Here is a 20,586-nt window from a genome sequence, read left to right as displayed (position 1 = left end):
TTCATGGATACCTGTGGCCTCAAAGTAAAGTCTTACTCCCTTCCAAGACCTACAGAGTCAGGCAACTGGGAGCAGCAATGTGTTTTTACAAGCCCTCTCCTGGAACCCTAGGTTCTCAAACTTAGCGTCTATCTGAGAGGTCGTAATACAGATTCCTGAGCTCCACCCTCAGAGTTTCTGGTTTAGTTGGCCTAGCGGGGGTTGGGAGCTGAGAATCAGCATTTCGAACAAGTTCCCAGGTAATGTTAATATTAATGCTGCTGACCTGGGATTATATGTTGGGAAACAACAGTATAGGGTGTAGATATAAGTCTAGAGTTCTCAAACCTAACTGTATATTTGAATCACCTGAGAATTCAGTGTCCAGGCTGCATTCCAGAACAACTAAATCAGAATGTCTGGGTATAGATCTATTTTTTTTAAGTTTCTCAGGTGTTCTAATGTATAGCCCAAGTTCGAGAATCACTGTAGTTCAGCGCTTCTCCAGCTTAATGTTCATGCTATTGACTAAGGACTGTGGTGGGCCCCTTGCTCATAAAATGTGGTCAGCAGAGCAGCAGCTTGGAGATCTCCTGGTACTTATTAGAAATGTAGTGCTCTGGCCCCACATCATATTCTCGCTTTTGAATTTATATTTTAACAATACCCTGTGATAATTCTCAAGCATATTAGAATTTAAGAAGAATCAGACTACGAAGGATAGAAAATCTATTAGAAAAGAATAAACAGAATCCCAAATTCACCACTTAGGGTCAGGTAGAAAGTAGTCCTTCAGGGTCTCTGAACTCTGATTTGGTGGTTCTCTTCTAGTCATTCTGGGGCCTTTTAATCAAGTGTCTGTGCATGCATATGTATCCATGTGTGACATGTGAGAGTAGACACAAATCACGTGCAAGGGCGTGCTTTTTCCAAGTCCCCTATTCTTGTTTACTGCTGTCCACATTTTACCCTGGATTGCACATCATATTATTCTCCTTTCTGTTCACTCAAGGTCTTCAAACTTTCTGAACAATAGAAAATTTGCAATCCCTTTGTGGCTATATCACAGAGTACTATAATTTCCATAATTTTAGAGGAACCGGCATCCGAGGGAATGAGGTAGTGAGTGGATGTATCCATAGGGGAGGCAGATGTGCTAAGATGGGATGGGTATTCCTTCCTAATTCTACCAGTAAGTGAAGCACAAGAACCACCAGTCTCTTTATGCTTTTAGAACAGATGGAGAAAATGTTTAAACTGCCTCTGATGAGTCAGAAATCCAAGTTCTATTCTGAGTTCTGTGGCTTTGGAAAGCTTATTTATCTCAGCTCCAACTAGTCAAGTTGTGGAATAACTTTGCCTTTAAAAAAAGAGAAGTCATAGAGAGCAGCAGTGCCAACAGCCAAGTTCATATTTCCCCTCTTACTCTGAGGGATAAAAATGGCTGCGCTGGCATCAGCCTTCAGCTTTAGAGAAGAAGGGATGAAGAATAGAAACTCTTAAGTATTCCTTTCTGGATCAAAAAGGTATGAAAAGAAAAAAAGAGAGAGAGAACAGAGTCTGTGCAGCACACAAAAGCACCCTTAGCTATGTCACTGAAAAGACAAGAGAGGAAGAAAATAATTGAAGATTAATGGGGAAAATTATCCCTGGGTAGCTGAAGCACCAATGAAAGAATGATAATAATAATAATAACTAACATTTATGTAAAATTTTGCTCTGTTTTCTTTGGTCTTGCAATCTTATGAAGAACCTACTATGTGATTATTTCCATTTTATAGGTAGAAAAACCAAAGGCATCAAAAGTCAGTGTCCTCAACAAAATCACACAGACCGTAAGTGTCAGAACTAGAGGATAACTATATTGTAGCTTTAAATTCTCTAAGGTTTCTTCAAAATATTCTTCTATGGTTAAAAGATGGTAAATGCTCCCAATTGGCATTAGGCCTTTGATGATGTTCACTTATAATCTTTCACTAGGGCAGCATTAATGATTTCCCCTAATCTAAGATAAATTCTATGAAGACTCACAGTGAGAGACAAAGGAGACAGGTCAGGTTACCAAATGATCTTCCAACTCAGTGTTTTCCAAACATCACTCAAAAATAAAAATCACATGTATACCTGTTAAACATTTTGTTTTACTGGGAATCTCTCCTGAAGACTCTGATTTAAAGCATCTTGGATGGGCCTGGGAACCATATTTTTAAGTATTGTCTCAGCTCAGGCTGCTATAATAAATTATCATAGACTGGGTGGTTTAAACAACAAACATTTATTTTTCGCAGTTCTAAAGGCTAGAAAATCCAAGATCAAGGTGCTGGCAGATCTAGTTGTCAGGTGAGGGCCCCCTTCCTGGTTTACAGATGTACATCTTCTTACTATGTCTTCACAGGGCAAAGAGCAAAGACAAAGGAAGCAAGCTTTCTCACGTCTCTTCTTATAAAAGCACTAATCCCATCATGAAGTTTCCATCCTCATGAACTAAGTACTTTCCAAAGGCCCCACCTTCTGATATCATCCCACTGGGGGTTAGAGTTTCAACATACGAATTTTGGAAAGAAACAAACATGGAGTCCATAACAAGTATGTACACCCATGTTTTTCTTTTTATTAGAGAAGATTAGAAAGAACTGATCTTCTTAATGCATAAAGCTACAATTGTGATTAGAACAATAATTAACTGAAAGTATATGTCATTTTAATATTTTTAATGCCTGCTTCTTTAATCCAGACATCCCTTCCACAGTGTTTTATCAATCCTATTTGTTATTTTTGTTTTAGTAAAATGACCTGGTAATTAGTGGGACGTTTTGATATAATATGATCTGTGAGCTTGCTGGCTATATGTCTGAGCATTCTGCCCTGTGTTCACTATCACTTGCATACAAATATGTGAGCCTAAAGCTCTGATATTTTAGTTTAAATAAACTGGCAACCCTCTGTAGCATTTAATGACCCTTGCTCTTAGGAAAAGAATTTCACGTACATTCTAAATCTTTAATATGGCAATTTAGCTCATTTTGAGAGTATTGCTAGCTTTCTGTTATTGATGTTTACTGCCTCAGTCCTTTTTTAAATAGATGGGGTACAAATACTAGTAGATAAATAACCAAAAAACTAGGTTGGAAATACTGTATGGAAAACCAGATGGGCAAGGTAGGGGAATCCCTGCTGTTGATCACTGTGTTCAGTGATCAGGATTTATGGAGCTTGGATGGAATTGATTCAATGTATAGGCATTGAGTAAGAACATGTGCAAGTTAAATTACAGCATATGTGGATCATAGGAGTTGTCAGAGGAGGAAGTGGTGATAACATAACAATTTAGACATAATATAAAGAAGCTAGAGGCTAAATAGATCACGGTAATATAATTTAGTTAGGTGAGCCTTAGCAAGAAAAAATAACAGGAATAAAATAGAAAGCAATAATGATAACAAAAATACTAATAGCCAATATTATTCAGCATTTAACTATGTGCCACAAATTATTCTAAGCACTTCATATAACATACCTCAATTAATCTTGAAATAGGTACTATCACTATCCCTGTTTTACAAATAAAGTATTCAGCAGGAAAACCATCAGATCCTAGGCTCTTCTATCTTACAGATAAAGAAACTGAGGCAGAGAGAGTTTAATAAATTTGACAAAGGTTAAGCAGCTTATAAGTACCTGAGGTAATTGTGTTGATATGCAAATAATATGTGATTTGGAATTCTACCTCAAGGTAGGTAACTGAGCTGCATACTTTATGCCACATCTCAGGTTTCCCAGCCTGGATGCCTACCATTGCCTTAGAGGGTCTTCTCTTATTGAAATCTGCAATTACCACCATGATTACTAACTCCTGGCTCCCCAGTGAGGCCTCTTCTGATATTTTCAGCCTACCACCCCAAAAGGGAATTCAGCCCATTGAAGAATAGAATGGGAATAATGGGAACCGTTAAGTCATACAAACAAATCCAAAATGAGGTAGTATGATGGAAAAGTTCTACCAAATTGATAAAACATACACAACCAGTCTTTACAATTCAGAACCAAACAACTCCATGTCCTTCATAAATTAGAGTGATTAAATCTAATCAAAGGTAATGACTACATGATCCCGGGCATAGCTCATCTACAGTTTTTGAATGTGTGAAGTCTTGCTGAGGAAGGGTCTAGAGCCCTTTAGGGATTACTGTCCATGTCCTAGATGCTGCTTGAAAATTAAAGCAGACCTATTCAAAGTCAGTACATCCATGGAGAACATTCAGATCTTGTCTAACACAGATACTAAGCAGCTACAATTTGAAGAGCCTTTTTGCTTTTCTGTTCACTTCCTCCATCTAGTTTGAAAAGAACTCTTAAGAATTTTGGTTATATGAAGTACCTTCTTTACTTCTACAAAATCTCCCTTACAGCCAAAAAGAAATCCCCCATGGAAATAGTTGTAATGGGGTTTGAGCTATGATAAGATATGCACATTTATGTGGGGAAGTAAAGATTGATTGACTCTTTTACTCTATGAAGAGAACAGGGTTATTTATCGATTGGATGTTTTATAGCATCTTTCCTCTGAAAGGTTCAACTTATGCACAGTTGGGGAAAAGTTTGTCCAAGGGATATAATTTATGAGAGAGGAGGGAAGCAGGTGAGAGAAATAGTGAAAAATCATTAGGAAATATATAACTCCCTGAAAGACCAGGTATGGGAAAATGCACATGTCAGGGAATATGTTATCAATGAGCTTGGAGAAAAATCTGAACCCTAGTTTATCGTGAAACGAATAAAGGTCAAGATGCATTCACACATATGCACGCACACACAAATGGGATTTTAGAAATCATTAACTGAAAATATTTTTAATTAAAGTAATAAACACACGTGGAATCTGTGACCACCAAGCAATGCTGCCAATGAGCAGGGCCCAGATTTCCAGAGCTCAGTAATTTCAGATTCCTCTTTTCCCTTTCTCCCAGCACAGGGAGATCTATAGATGAGAGGGCCCCCAGCGGGTTTGATCCATCCCTATTTGCTTCTCCCAGACACAGTGTTCTACCCCAAAGTTTTCTCCCATTCTGATCCTTCAGCTTTGAGAATAAAAGTTTAGGCAGTCTTTCCAGTCTATGTCTAATGTCCTCTCTGCCACAGGGAGGAATGGGCAGAACATCAGTTATCTGTTTGAATGGGGAAGGGGGGGATAGGGAAAATATAGAGAGCAAGAAATAAAAATTAATAGGTCAAAATATTATTCATTCGCACATGTGCACCAGCAGAATGTAAGGGACAGTGAAAGAGAAAATTGATGGATATATGTAATAAGCAAAGAGTTAAAGAGCTGATGAAGAAACAACTAGCTTTAGTTGAGGGATTTTTTTTTCTTTTCAACAGTGCACTAGAAGACAAATACCTTAAAATAGCCAAAAACTCTCAAGGGTTTATTAATCCTTACATGCAAACAGAGAATAAAGCATCTGTGGCAAACATGCCACTAAATGGCTAGCAATATATTTAAAGCACTGTAATGTCTTTCCTCAATTAATTACTTGACTACAACAGTGCAAAACGATTCACTATTTTTTGGCTTCGCTATCAATGTTAGGGAGAATACAGACTTAATTTGTCCCTTTAGTAATTATAGCCTCCATCTTTCTCAGATAAAATAGGCAAAATAAAACCCAATTACCAAGGTTACCAATAGGCTTAAATGAGAAAACACACATGAATTTACTTTGTAAACTTTAACCACTACAAAATATGGTAGTTACTGCTATGTGATCCTTTACAATATCTCCTTAACATGCACCTATTAGCTACCAGCTCAAATTTTCACCCCCACCCTCTGCCACTGTAGACTTTTCTTACCCATTTGAAATTCATGTCTGTCCTGCCTACTGTCATCAAGTGATTGGTTTTTCCTTGATGCACCTATCATTGCCATCGGTTCCCTATGCCCATATGATAGCTTCATCTCTTTGCTGCTGATTGGCTGCTGTTACAGGTGATGGAGGCTGATGCAGATGGATTCCAGCAGCTCTCATGAGTATTTTATGTGCTTCTGCTGATTTACAGCCAGTTCAGCATTCCTTTAAATGGCCATAAATTGGATTGATGTCATAAATCATATCCAGAGAAAGTGCCTGAGTACCAGCTCAGGCAGCTATGCTAATGTCTGTGAAAATAACAAAGAAACATCCTCATTCAGGCCTGACTCTACTGCATTAAAAGGCCAGATTGTAAGGAGCTGTCAGTTACTGAGAGGAGAAAAGGTAAAAGGGGGAGAAAGGTCTTTGTAGGGATTATTAATAACACAGCCAGGAAGAAAGTATAGATGTGTGTCAGTGAGAATAAACAAGTGCGAGAAGAGGGGCCATGGGAAGAGTGATAAAAGAGAGTGCTGTGTATGGAAAAGATAAATGCAAATGAAATATACTGTATGGCAATGGATTATATCAGTGGTTGATATATGGGATCGAGTATCAAATTGTTGAGCTGGCAGCCATTAATGTGATATAGTGGACCTGATATGCTGGGCGACGGCAGCCCTGGTGCAGGGAAAATAAAGAACACACTGCAGTCTTTCAAAACAATGGTTCAAAGAAAAGACAGAAAATTACAGCATTACAAGTTTATGAAACTAAAATTGTGTGAGATAATTATGGCTTCTGATAAGGTTCATTATTTTTTATCTATTGGCTCTCCAATCTCATAAGGAAGAAAAGGGATCTTAAGGGCAGACTATCTGTTTGTTCTACAGGGAGGATCAGGGTGGGAGAACTTTTCATTCCATCAAGGATAGCAAAAGTGACCCAGAAGTTTTCTCTGGTGAATGAGCTCCCCCTGGACATCTTAGCCGGGGAGGCTGGCATCCCCAGACTACCTCAATAGAACTGTTTTGAACCAGCACTCATTTTTAGGATTTCTAGGAATTTAATTTACTCTCAGAAATTGCTAGTCTGGTTCATTTACTAATTCCTTCATCAGACCTTTATTGATAGCCTAGTATGTGCCAAGCACAGTACTGGGGTTTCAGAAATTAATGCAAGGAAGTCTTTGAAACAGTTACCTATTTCTGGGTATCTATCCCTTGGCCTCTGCATTTGGATAGTTTGTCACACAACATACTGTAGCTGGCCCATTTAAAGAAAGTCCCAGGACATAATACATAGACAGAGGCCTCCAAACCACTCCCAGTGATTTCAAGTCCACTGCTGGCTGTCCTTCTGCTGGCTCCTGAGTCCTGACTCTGTACTCTAGCATGCAGCACCTGCTATGGGCACTGAGATTTTCACAATTGTTTGGACTTCACTTTTTGGCTTATTGAAGCTTAATTTCCCACTCTGATTTGGCTTTCCTCATGCATCTCCTATGGCTGAAAGCTAGTGTGAGAGAAGTCTTCACTGAACACTCCCACATCCCCATTCTCCTCATCACCACCACCATGCACAAATCCAAAGCCAGCATCCGGTCAGCCACCCAGCCCCCACTCCACCTGTCTGTATTCAGACAATTTGTTCAATTTTTCCTTTTAATGGACCCTGAACCTATACTGCCTCTTTTTTCTTTCATGCACATGTCTTCATCCTTGGTTTCCCTCTCATTTTGTGCATTCCACATGAGCAATCTTATCCACCCCTCTAAGGATCAAATTGCTTCCCCAATGGCCAATCTCCCCAAGTTCTCCATTTCCTCTTTCTTGCTCTTGAACTCTAGTCTCAAGCATCAGGCTGAACCACCTAATGAACAGGCTCACCTCCATGTCCCAAAGGCATGTCAAGCTAAGCAGAGAAAAGCCTCCTCTTCCTAATGTGTCTTCAGCCTCTGTTTAGAGTATGTCCATCTTTCCAGTCACTCCAATTAAAGCATCGGAGTCATCTCCCATTCCCCCTTTTCTATAACCAGTCTCACAAAGTCAGTTAAAGAAGTTATTCTAGTCTTATCTAAGGCATGTGTTTGAAATCTGCTCCTGACTCTATCTTCTGATAGCCACTGCCTGAGATCAAGCTCTTTCCACCATGGTACTTATCTCCCTACTTCTAATTTTTTTCCCATTCCAATCCATCCTGCTTACTGATAACTGCATATCATTCGAAAATATATATCTCATGATATCACTGTTTTGTAAAGATTCCATATTTATTGCATTATTTAAAAGTGTAATAAATGCACATATAGATGTTTACTTGCTTGAAACAGAAAGATCATGTTACACAGCAGGCATTCTCTGTGGTACAAACATACTTTCTAATCTCATCTCAAAACACACATCCTCACTACAATTTGCATTGCTCTCAATAGTTTGAAATACTCGCCAATCCCGAAAAATACTTTAGGGTACTAACCAGGTCAATGAAGGCAGCCCACAAAAGACACAGACTTTCCAGAGTGATTCCACAACAAATCTATTTTCCATTTCTGCAACCTCAGGCAAAGCCTCCACAAGATTCAGAAATTGACCTAGTCTCTCCAGAAGGAGACACATGACATGCTTTTGCCATGACCCTTGGGATTCTTTGGCCTAGAGCAACTTTCAAGTTATTAATAGGGATACTCTGTGCATCCCAGTTCAGACACTAATCAGATTGGAAAGTTACCCATTTCAATAGTTCCCAAAAACAAGATTGTATAAGAATCACTGCAGAAATTCCAAAAATACAGATTCTTATGTCATATAGAAAGTACAATTTAGAGCTCTGGAATGAGACACAAGAATATGTATATATATATTTCAAATAACCTCTCCCAGATAGCTCTGAGGCTCAGGCAAGTGTACAAATCAGTGGTTTGAATTAGCTGAATAACAAAACCAGCTTAATTAACTGGCATTCACATTGAAGCAGAGAAATTCAAAACAATAACAAAAGTTGGCTAGGGGTGGGAGTGGTGGTGACGAGGGGATGAGGAAGAAAACTAAAGACTCCAAAATTCTTTTCAAATCCCAGAGATGATAGCATTTTATTTTGAGGCTGATAAATAAAAGATAGCCTCTCCCATCTGGCTTTACGATATGGAAACATTGTTAATGAGACATTTGTAAAAGTGCCACAGAGTCGTTAAAAGAGCATGACTATGGTTCTTAAATTTTAAAATTCGAGCACCAGGTTGCTGTGTGTTCTGTCTTACACAAATGCTAGAGTCACTAATGTAGGCACCTGGCATTTCCAGAGGATCGTATTTGCATTTCTCACAAATTAATGTTCTTTAAAACCATTGCAAATCTCACTTTATAGCTCACAGTTTTCCTGTTTTTAAATAATATCAGTCCTAACCATCTATCCAACCCTTGTGCTTATTCTAGCTTGGCAGTTGATTAACCTGGCAACAGAGCCACCATCATGGTGACTCAATGGCAGCAGAAGCACTGCTGAGCGTCCAGGCTGTCAGGAGTGGTTGTAGGAATAGCTCTGCTGAGGAGCCCCCCATGACCACCATGGACTCATATGTCACATTCTTTTACCTGGTTAACTTGGTAAGCACCCAATCTTGAGTGGCATTACTGAGAGCTCCCCAGATACAGTCATTTTTCAGCATACATAAGTAGACTTTTCTGTAATTGAGTTAACATTTGTTAATCTGCATTTTTAATGGCTTTCTTTCATCAAGACCTTTCTGGACTTATTGGCAAAAAATTAATAGTACCCCTTTACTTCTGTCTCTTGTTAGTGATGGCCAGAGACACAAATAATGTGTATCTGTGAGTGAGTGAGCTAGTGAGTTACTGAATGCTGCTGAGAGGTGGCTGATGTTGCCTTGGGGTTAGGAGAAGAGTGAGCTCTGTAAGACATGTGACAGCAGTTCGAGCAACTGGAGGAAGAGTAAAGCAAGAAGAAGCCTGTGGGTGCATGGCACATGGCCACACAGAGGCTGGTAAAAGGACAAAACCTTCAACATCAATGGCAGAAAGAAGAATGACAGCAGGAATAGAGTATATGAAGCCCAGAATTTTTATTTCTTCTAAGTTCAGAATCACCATCAGTGTCAGTAAGTGGGGACTGAATAAAAAAAAAAAAAAAAGATAGCCAAAAAGGCTGAAGAGTTGTAATGGGGAAAGGATATAGAGGAAAAAACTGGAAAGGTGCAGCAGGAAAGAAAAAATAAAAGCATGACTGCTTTTGTTGTTATTGTTGTGTTGGCCATTTGGGCAAAAGGAAGATAAGAGAAAAACTCTTCTGCTTCTGGGAATTAGAAATACCCCTTTGAAAACTTTTTTAAACCTAAATATCTTAGCCTTACCAGCCTGAGGCTATAAAATTAATATTCAATTATGATGTTTGAACTCCCTGCCTGTTTAACTTTGTGAAGTCTTACCTTTTACCAAGTTTCCCTTCCAAAACATTGAGAGGAATATGGAAATGAATGGTAAATCCGACCTCTTCTGCCTGCCACCCACACTCCACCCAGGCCTCTGATTACCCAGCCATGCTCCTCCTCCTGCTCAGACGGCTTTCCTCAGGTGGCTGCAGCTTGGCTCAAACCCTTTCATTCTCAGTATCCTCCCTCCTAGCATCTTCCCCACATTCTCATGGTGGAAGCCAAGAAATCTGCAATTTTAAAGAGAGTTTTACAGATGGTTTGGAGATAGTGAAACACAACCTGAAGAATAACTCATATCTACCATTAGATGTGTTCATGCTCTGAGTGCATGGACCCAAGCCTTCCTTTAATGTGCTTTAATGGTTCAGACAGCCCTAACTTATACCTTATCTGTCTCCTTAAAGCAGAAGCAAGCACTCCCCCCTCACCCTAACCTAAACAGCTCCAGGCATCTCTGTGTCTCAGTACCAAACTGTCAAAAGAACCCAGGAAAAGGGAAACAGTTTGCCAGTAATGTCAACTTCAGGTGACACTCAATCTCCTCAGCTACTCAACACTCAACACTCAACTACCTCCTGTGTGGTCACTTATTGCCCCAGAATTGATCTCTCAATGGGAAGATTCTCTTCTTGTGCAACTGTCCCAGCCATTGTGGTATTGTCTTAAATATTTTTCCTCAAATATTATAAATATACTATATTTCACACACCTTTAATAACTCCAAGGGTAGGTAATAACTGCAAAGTAGACTAGGCCGTACATATGCACATACACATCCCCACAAGAACAAGCACATCAATGTGGGATCATGTCTTTCTCAGTCTTTGACTATTTCCTAGAGCCTCCTTCTCTCTCTCTCCTCTGCTGGTTGGGCTTGGGGTATACCCACAATGTTGCCTACTTTTCCAGAATTATTTTAAATGCATTCTCTTTTATTTTCAATATTTTCCAATTTTGATAGTAAACTACATTGTCACTTCAGATTGATGGGGATTAACTGTGATGATGAAACGAGGCATATTAACAAAGGCCCTTGCCATCACTTCCTATACTATTGTATAAGCCTCTTACCTAAAATGTCTGTTTCCACTATTAGCTACCATTCATTTATTTAACAAATATTATTAAGCACTTACTATACACTTGGATTTTTCTCAACACTGTGTATATAATAATAAAACAATCAAGATTAGTACTTTCAAGCCCAGCATGGTGGCTTGCTCATATAATCCCAACATTTTGGGAGGCTGAGACATGACTATCATTGGAGCCCAGGAGTTCGAGGCTGCAGTGAGCTATGATTATACCACTGCACTTCAGTCTGGGTGACAGAGAGAGACCCCACCTCTACATTTTTTTAAAGAAAAGGTTACTACTTTCACAAAGCCTACATTCTAGGGGACCAAAATAAAATATTTTACAACAAAAATGTGATCATAATACTTCCCTTTCCAAAACCTTTTAGGCCCAAACTGGTGGCTCACTCCTGTAATTCCAGCACTTTGGGAGGCCAAGCAGGAAGAGCCCTTGAGGCAAGACGTTTGAGACCAATCTGGGCCACATAGTGATAACCCATCTCTATAAAAAAAATACCAAAATAACAATAATAATAACTGGGCATGAGTTGCTACCAGCTATTTTTTGCTTCCAGGAGACTGCAGTGGGAGGATTGCTTGAGCTTGGAAGGTTGAGGCTGCAGTGAGCCTAGGTCATGCCACTGCACTCTAGTTTGGGTGACAGAGGGAGATCCTATCTGTAAAAGAAAAAAAAAAAATTCCTTGCAAACTAAAATCCAAACTCAGCCAGAAAATCCAACCTTCCCTAACCCCTAACCCCTAGGCTTTTTCCCTGACTTCGTTTCTTAATGGAATCACATTTCACTAACAATGTCCCACATTCCCCATATCTTTTCACAGCTTAGTCATTTGTGCTCTTTAGCCTTCTCAGAATAGCCCTGCTCACTTTTTCCCTTCTGGAAACCCCTGCTTACGTGTCAAATTTCAACTTAATGCCATTTAATTTCTATAGCTTTTCCTCACCCTTGAAGGCAAAATTAATCACCCGCTTATCTGTGAGCCCAAAATACTTTATAAACACGTTGGTCTTAGCACATTTTACATCATAGTTTAGTAAATATGATTATGGGTCTTTTTCTTCCCCTAGACTGTGAGTTCCTCAAAGGTAAGGACCATATCTCATTTATCTCTTAGTTATCTATGCCAAAAATATCCAAGTTGCTCGATAAATATTTGTCAAATTTACTTAGAAACTGGAGGACAGTAATATGTTTAAAACACAAGATTTTTGTAAGAATCGTTGATAAGAGGTTGTCAAGAACAGCAGAGAATGTGATCGACAATGTGCAGTGGTTTTCATAGAGGGCTGGAAAAATCTAAAAGTTTGGTAAGTGTAATTAAATAACAAAATATCAAAGAACAAAGGTGAAAAAGTTTTTATTATGTTTGTATCAAATATGAATGCATGAATGTTTAAGTTATGAAAGAAATACATTCTATTCCCTTAAGACCATACCTTGTGGTGGAGTCATGTAATATCTGCAAATATGCTAGGACATTGTATGCCAACTTGACTCTGTTTCTCCCCTCTATAGATGGGTGAGGAAAAGAAAATGTCAAGGGTTAAGATTAAGAAAATGTGGCACATATACACCATGGAATACTATGCAGCCATAAAAAATAATGAGTTCATGTCCTTTGTAGGGACATGGATGAAGCTGGAAACCATCATTCTCAGCAAACTATCGCAAGGACAAAAAAACAAACACCGCATGTTCTCACTCATAGGTGGGAACTGAACAATGAGAACACTTGGACACAGGAAGGGGGACATCACAGACCGGGGCCTGTTGTAGGGTAGGGGGAGGGATAGCATTAGGAGATATACCTAATGTAAATGACGAGCTAATGGGTGCAGCACACCAGCATGGCACGTGTATACATATGTAACAAACCTGCATGTCGTGCACATGTACCCTAGAACTTAAAGTATAATTTAAAAAAAAAATATATATATATATATATAAAAAGAAAGAAGGAAAGAAAAATGGAGTCAAGGACAGAGGAAGAGAGAGAGGGAAGGAGAAAGAAAGAAAAATGTAGCAATTGAAAGAAAATAATAAATAAAATGTCAAGGGGACAATGCAAGGTTATTCATACAGTCCTCTCCAAGTAAAGTAAAACTTTTTATTCAGTAAAACTGAATACAAGTAAAGACACAGCATGGAGGTGTATTTTCCAATTTTCCAACCCAGATGATGAATTGAGCACATAATTTTACCTCCCTTCCAAGAAAACTCCCATCAAATCGGAATGAAGAAATGCATACAAAAAATAAGAAAATCCAAACATTGTTGGAAAATAGAAATGAGTGTAATTGTTGAATTTGAAAGTTCAAAGACTTTCTGAAAGATAAAAGACAACATGATGTTAATTTCAACGCTAGAACAAACAGACTCAGGAGAGAATAGCAGCCGAGGTATCTATCATTCTTCCCAGGACCTCCAAGGAACTCCAAAGAAGAATCATTTGCAGGTTTTTGCCTTATTAATCTTGGCTTGGCTACAGAATTAGACCCTTAGCTCTAAATGAAATATGTATTTTAATAGTGGAAGTAGAGGGTAGAATCCAGCAAAGAGAGCAAAGCAAAACCCTACATAACTTGGAACTCGTACTTAAGTATATTAAAAAAATAGAGAATAATAAAGATGCAGAAAAAGAAATGAACAAACAGTAGTGCTTTGTATGTCTTCAAATTTTATATGAATGAATTCATGCTGTATCCACCCACAACTGACCTTTTTCACTAATTTTTTTTTGTTTCAAATGCCCATTTTGATACACTATATTTCAGAATAATCGTCTCAAATCCTGGTCAAGATGTTTGCCTCTGGTCCATCACAATTTTTTTCAGTAAATTGACATGCATATTAAATGTTTATAACCATGCCTAGCACATAGTTAATACTCAATAAAACTTATCTATCATTACTATTTTCATCATTTGTTATAACTTATTTGTATGAATATACCACCATTTATATATTCATTTCCCTTTTGATAAACCTTTAAATTTTATTCAATATTTTACTTGTTAGAAAAAATTATAACGAATATACTTGTATTTTTTTGTATGTATGTGTAAGAATATCTTATTCCTGGTAGTGAATTATTTTACTGAAGACTGTGATACATTGCTACAGTCCTGACTCTGAACGAATCACACCTCTCTGTGTCCATGTGTATTGTTTCTGCCCATATTGACTTGTCTTGCCCATGTGACTTTTTTGGGCAATAGGTCATTGCTGACAGATAATTCTCTATTGGCTTCTCATATTTCTCCTCATCTTACAAGCAACTTACTGATTGGCCTTTTGTTTCAGCCTGTCTCTTCAAGGGTTTGTAGAGCAAACAGCTTTAGAAGATAAAGATAGTGTCTCCTTGCAGTGCAAAGGGCAGATTTGGTTAACATCCAGTATCATAGAGGTGATGTCTTCCTTTGGGGCAAAGGGCAGGCTTCCTTACATTGCAGCTTGTTATAAAAGATTCAGGTTTCCACAAGCTCAGAGTTTCTCAGCTGTCAATGAAACCCACTGCAGGTGGTACACAGGAATGCTATTGATTTTTGCCTATTGACTAATTTCCAGCAACATTGTTGAATTCTTTGCTTAATTAGAATAGATTGAAAAAGATCTTCTAGAATTGTCTATGTACTTAGTCATATTATCTTTAGAAAATAAGAATTCAATTATTCCTTTCAAAACCTTATCATATATCTGTGTTACTTCTTGCCTCTCAACAAAGACTAGGACCTGTAATACTGTGTTGAGTAAGGGGAGTAACATCAAGTAACTTTAAGATCTTTCTCACTTTACAAAAATGCTTCTGTATTTCATGTGGCGCATACTCCCCAGTAGGTTTTTGATAGAGAACTTTATGAAGGTAAGGAAGGTGTCTTCTATTCTTAGTTGGCCTAAATGTTGTAATACAAATGGGTGTTAAGTTGGATGATTTTCCATGAATCTATAGATAAAATAATATTTTTTGGTTTTAATCAGTGTTGTTTATGTGAAACTGTCCTTGCATTTCTGAGAAAAACACTATTTGGCAGCTTCTTCATTCGGTTTTGCTTAGTTCCCAAAATGCATTGTAAAATATTCTCTATTTAAATATTCTTTGTAAAAGTGAACATAGGACAGGTGATAGTTTCACTAAAAGTTTGGCAAACACTAGCCTGTGGAACTGTGTTAGTCTGAAGTCATTTTGTTAATACATTTTGACAAATGAATAATGATTATAAGTTTATTCTAGTTTTTTTTTTTTTTTTTTTTTTTTTTGAGACGGAGTCTCACTCTGTCGCCCAGGCTGGAGTGTAGTGGTGCAATCTCGGCTCACTGCAAGCTCTGCCTCCCGGGTTCACGCCATTCTCCTGCCTCAGCCTCTCCGAGTAGCTGGGACTACAGGCGCCCGACACCACGCCAGGCTAATTTTTTTGCATTTTTAGTAGAGACGGGGTTTCACCATGGTCTCGATCTCCTGACCTCATGATCCGCCCGCCTCGGCCTCCCAAAGTGCTGGGATTACAAGCGTGAGCCACCGCTCCTGGCCTATTCTAGTTTTTAATTACTTTATAAATTAGTAATTTTGGCACTTCTGAAAATTATCTATATTTTCTACTTTTTAAAAATTATTACTAAAGAGTACGTATTATTTTCTTATTATTTTAACCTCCATATACGTTTTGCCATACATTTTTTTAAATTGCTAATATTATTAGTAGTTTCTTCTTCTTTCCCCTCTAGCTATTGTCAAATGACTATTTCACTTGTCTTTTAAAATAACCAGTTTTGATTTTGGTTGCTACATTTAATAAAATTGGTAATATTTCAACAATCTTGACTCTTATTTCTGATTTTTCTTTTGTAATGTTGTTTTGAATTTACTTTGCTATTATACTTTATAGACATTGAGATGTGCTTGCCACAAAATAAAGTGAACATAGCTTAAGTTTACAATTGGATGCATTTTCACATATGTATGTACCTGTGAACAATCATCATAATCAAAATATTGAACAGTTTTGTTGCCCTAAGAGGTTCCTCACACCCTTTTGCAATGCACCTATCATTTTCCTCAATATTGCATGATCTCCCAGAAAACCACTGGTATGCATCCCATCAATATGGATTATTTTTTATCTCTAAAATTTTATATAAATAAAAACAGAGTTTTCACGTTTTGGCCTGGCTTCTTTCACTGAGCATATTTCTTTTGAAATTCATCTATGCTAAGACATGTGTCTATAGCTTGTTCTTCTTACTGCTGAGTATTATTTTGATTTAACAGATACAACACTTTGTTAATCCATTCAATATTGAAAGACTTTGAGTTGCCTCCAGTTTCTGCCTATTACAAATAAATCTGCCATAAAGATTAGTGTGTATGGGTATTTCTTTTGGCTAAGTATCTAGGAATGCAATGGCTATTTCACATAATATAGCCAGGTTTAAATTTTTACAAAAATGCCAAACTGTTTTCCAAAGTAGTTGTACTATTTTATATTTCCACAAGCAGTGTATTAGAATTCCAGTTGCTACAATTTCATGTCAACACTTGGTAGGAAGAGCCTTTTAAATTTTATCTGTTTTAGAAGGTGGGGTAGTTATGTCATAGTGGTTTTAATTTGCACTGATTTAATTATCAATTAAGCCTCTTCTCATGTACTTATTTTCAATCCTCTTTTTTGGTGGAGCGTCTATTCAAATATTTTTTTTATTTTGTTGTCATATTGGATTGTAATTGTTCTTTAAATATTATAGACACAAATCTTTCCTCAGATAAAAGTTTTATAGGTACATTTTTACAGTATATAGCTGTTCTTTATAATTTCTTAACTAACTTTTGAAAAGCAGTTTTTCTGGTGAAATACAATGTATTATATTTTTATAGTTTATTCTTTTCTATCTCATACTTAAAAATCTTTGCTTAACTCACAGTCATTAAGGTTTTCTCCTATATTTTCCTTTAGAAATTACAGAATTTTAGATCTTATATTTAGATCTATGATCCATGTTAAGTATTACATGTAATACGAGGTAAGAGTGAAAAACTTTTTTTTTTTTTTGCATGTGGATATCAAACACCCTGTCTTGAAAGATTGTCCTTTACTCATTAAATTGACACAGCACTGTTCTTAAAATCAAATGACATTATGTATGAAAATTTATTTTGAAGGGCTTTTTTTCTCTGACTACCTAAATATGTCTTTATGCCCATGCTGTGATGTGGAGATAGGTGTAGCATTATATTAAGTTTTGAATAAGATACTGTAACTCTTCCAAATTTGTTCATAATTTTTAAAATTGTTTTTAATATTATAGGTCTTTGGCTTTTTCATAGAACTTTTATAATTTGTCAATTTCTACAAAATAAAACAATTTCTAGGACTTTTAATCAGTTTTGCATTGAATATACAGATAGAGTTTGAGAGAATTGACATCTTGACAATATTAAGTATTCCAAACCATGATCACTTCTCTCAATTTATGTCATTTTATTTTTCTCAGCAATACAGGCACTTCCTGACTTGCAATGGGGTCATATTATTAATATATTTTGACAAATGAATATTATGTTTATTCTAGCTTTTAATTGCTTTACAAATTTCCTGTATTTTCTGTGTTTTAAAAATTATTACTAAAGAGTACTTTTTATTATTTTAACCTCTATATACAATGAGGTTCAGGCCCTAATAAATTCATCATAAACTGAGGAGTGTAGTAAATGTGCATTGCTTTTGTACCACTGTAAGGTTAGAAAATCCTAAGTCAAACCATTGTAAGTCAGAAACCATCTACATTTTATAGTTCTCAAATTGCAAGTTTTGTACATATTTTGTTAAAATAATTCCTAATTCACATTTTAATAATATTTAAAAGGAATTATTTTTCAATTTTGACCTCTATTGTTTATCACTAGTATATATAAAATAATTGCTTGTATTACGATCTTCATCCTGCAACATTAATTCTAGAAGCTTTTTTAATCTACTTCTTAGAATTTTCTACACAAATAATTATGTTGTCTGCAAATAAAGAGAATTTCACCTCTTCCTCTAAAATCTAGATTTATCTTATTTTGTTTTCTTTGTATTTTTCCTGTCTTTTTGAACTAGCTTCAAACTCCAGTTCTATGTTTAATAGAAGTGGAAATAGACATCCTCACTTTTCTCTGATTTTAGAAAGCACACATTCAGCTTTCACCAACAAGTATGATGCTAGCTGCAAGGTTTACACACATGCTTTTTAACAGGTTGGGGAAGTTCACTGCTGTCTTATATTTGCAGTGAATTTTTAGTCAAAGAATTGATGGGTTTTTTTAAATGATTTATCTATACATATTACAATGATCATATGGTTTTTCCTTTTATATCATTTAACATAGTGGATATTGGTTGATTTCGGAATGCCAAATTAACCTTATATTCCAAGTATAAGCCAAGGTGTATTACTTTCATATATTTTGTTAACGAAATTTGCTAAAAATTTTGTTAAGAATATTTTTGTGGCCAGGTGCAGTGACTCATTAATTTTGTTGTTGTTGTTGCATTTGCCTTGGGGGTCTTAGTCATAAATTCTTTACCCTGGCCTATGTCCAGAAAAATTTTTCCTACGTTTGCTTCTGGAAATTTTATGGCTTCAGATCTTACATTTAAGTCTTTAATCCACCTTGAGTTAATTTTTGTATATGGAGAGAGATAGGAATCCAGTTCCATTCTTCTGCATGTGGCTATCCAATTTTCCCAGCACTATTTATTAAATAGGGGGTCCTTTTCTTAGTACACATTTTTGTCAACTTTGTGAAAGATCAGATGGTTGTAGGTTTGTGACTTTATTTCTACATGCTCTGTTCTATCAGTCTATGCATGTACCTTTATACAAGTACTATGCTGTTTTGGTTACTATAGCCTTGTAATGTGATTTGAGGTTGGGTAGTGTGATGCCTCCAGATTTGTTCTTTTTGCTTGGGATTGCATTGGTTATTCAGGCCCTTTTTGGGGTTCCATATTTGTTTTAGGATTTTTTTTCTAATTTTGTGAAAAATGACTTTGGTATTTTGATAGGAATTGCACTGAATCTGCAGATTGCTTTGGGCAGCATGGCCATTTTCACAATATTGACTTTTCCAATCCATGAGCATTGGATTTTTTTTATTTATTTGTGTCATCTATGATTTCTTTTAACAGTGTTTTACAGTTTTCCTTGTACAGGTGTTTCACCTTCTTAGTTGAGTCTATTCCTGGGTATTTTTTTAACTGTTGTAAATAGAAACAAGTTTTTTACTTCACTTTCAGGTTGGTCCTTATTTCTATATAACATTGTTACTGATTTGTGTACACTGATTGCATAATATAAACTTTACTGAATTCATTTACCAAATCTAGCAGTCTTTTCAAGGATTCCTTAGGGTTTTGGCATTACATCATCAGCAGGTGAAATAGTTTGATTTTCTCTTTTCCAGTTTGGATGCCCTTTATTCCTCTTGCTTGATTGCTCTGGCTAGGACTTCTAATAGTCTGTTAAATAGAAGTGGTGAAAGTAAGCATCCTTGTCTTGTTCCAGTTCTGAACAGCACTGCTTTCAACTTTTCCCCATTCAGTGTAATGCTGGCTGTGGGTTTGTCATATATGGCTCTTATTAATTTTTAGATATGGTCTTTCTATGCATAGTTGGTTGAGGATTTTTATCATGATAGAATGCTGAATTTTATGAAATTCTTTTTCTGTGTCTATTGAGATGATCATATGGTATTTTTTTAATTCTGTTTATGTGGTGAATCATATTTATTGACTTGCATGTGTTGAACCATCCTTGCATCCCTGGGATGAAACCCATTGGATCATGGTGAATTATCTTTTCAATGTGCCAATTGGATTCAGTTTGCCAGTATTTTCTTGAAGACTCTTGCATTTATATTTGCCATGGATATTGGCCTGTAGTTTTTTTGTTTGTTTGTTTGTTTCCTTTCCCAGCTTTGGTATGAAGGTGATACTGGATTCATAGAATGAGTTAGTGAGGATTTTCTCCTTCTTGATCTTTTGGAAGAGTTTCAGTAGAATTAGTACCAGTTCTTCTTTGAACATCTGGTAGAATTTGGCTATGAATCCATTTGGTCTGGCTTTTTTTCTCCCATATATAATAGGTCTTTTCCTTACCTTTGTCTTCTTCTTTGAAGATTTTCTGTATCACCGGTTTAATACAACTTTATCGTGACATGTGTTAGTGTAGAT

The sequence above is a fragment of the Hylobates moloch genome, unplaced genomic scaffold (assembly GCF_009828535.3).
Source record: "Hylobates moloch isolate HMO894 unplaced genomic scaffold, HMol_V3 SCAFFOLD_4, whole genome shotgun sequence".
NCBI classification, from domain to species: domain Eukaryota; kingdom Metazoa; phylum Chordata; class Mammalia; order Primates; family Hylobatidae; genus Hylobates; species Hylobates moloch.
This window is presented reverse-complemented; position numbering follows the sequence as displayed.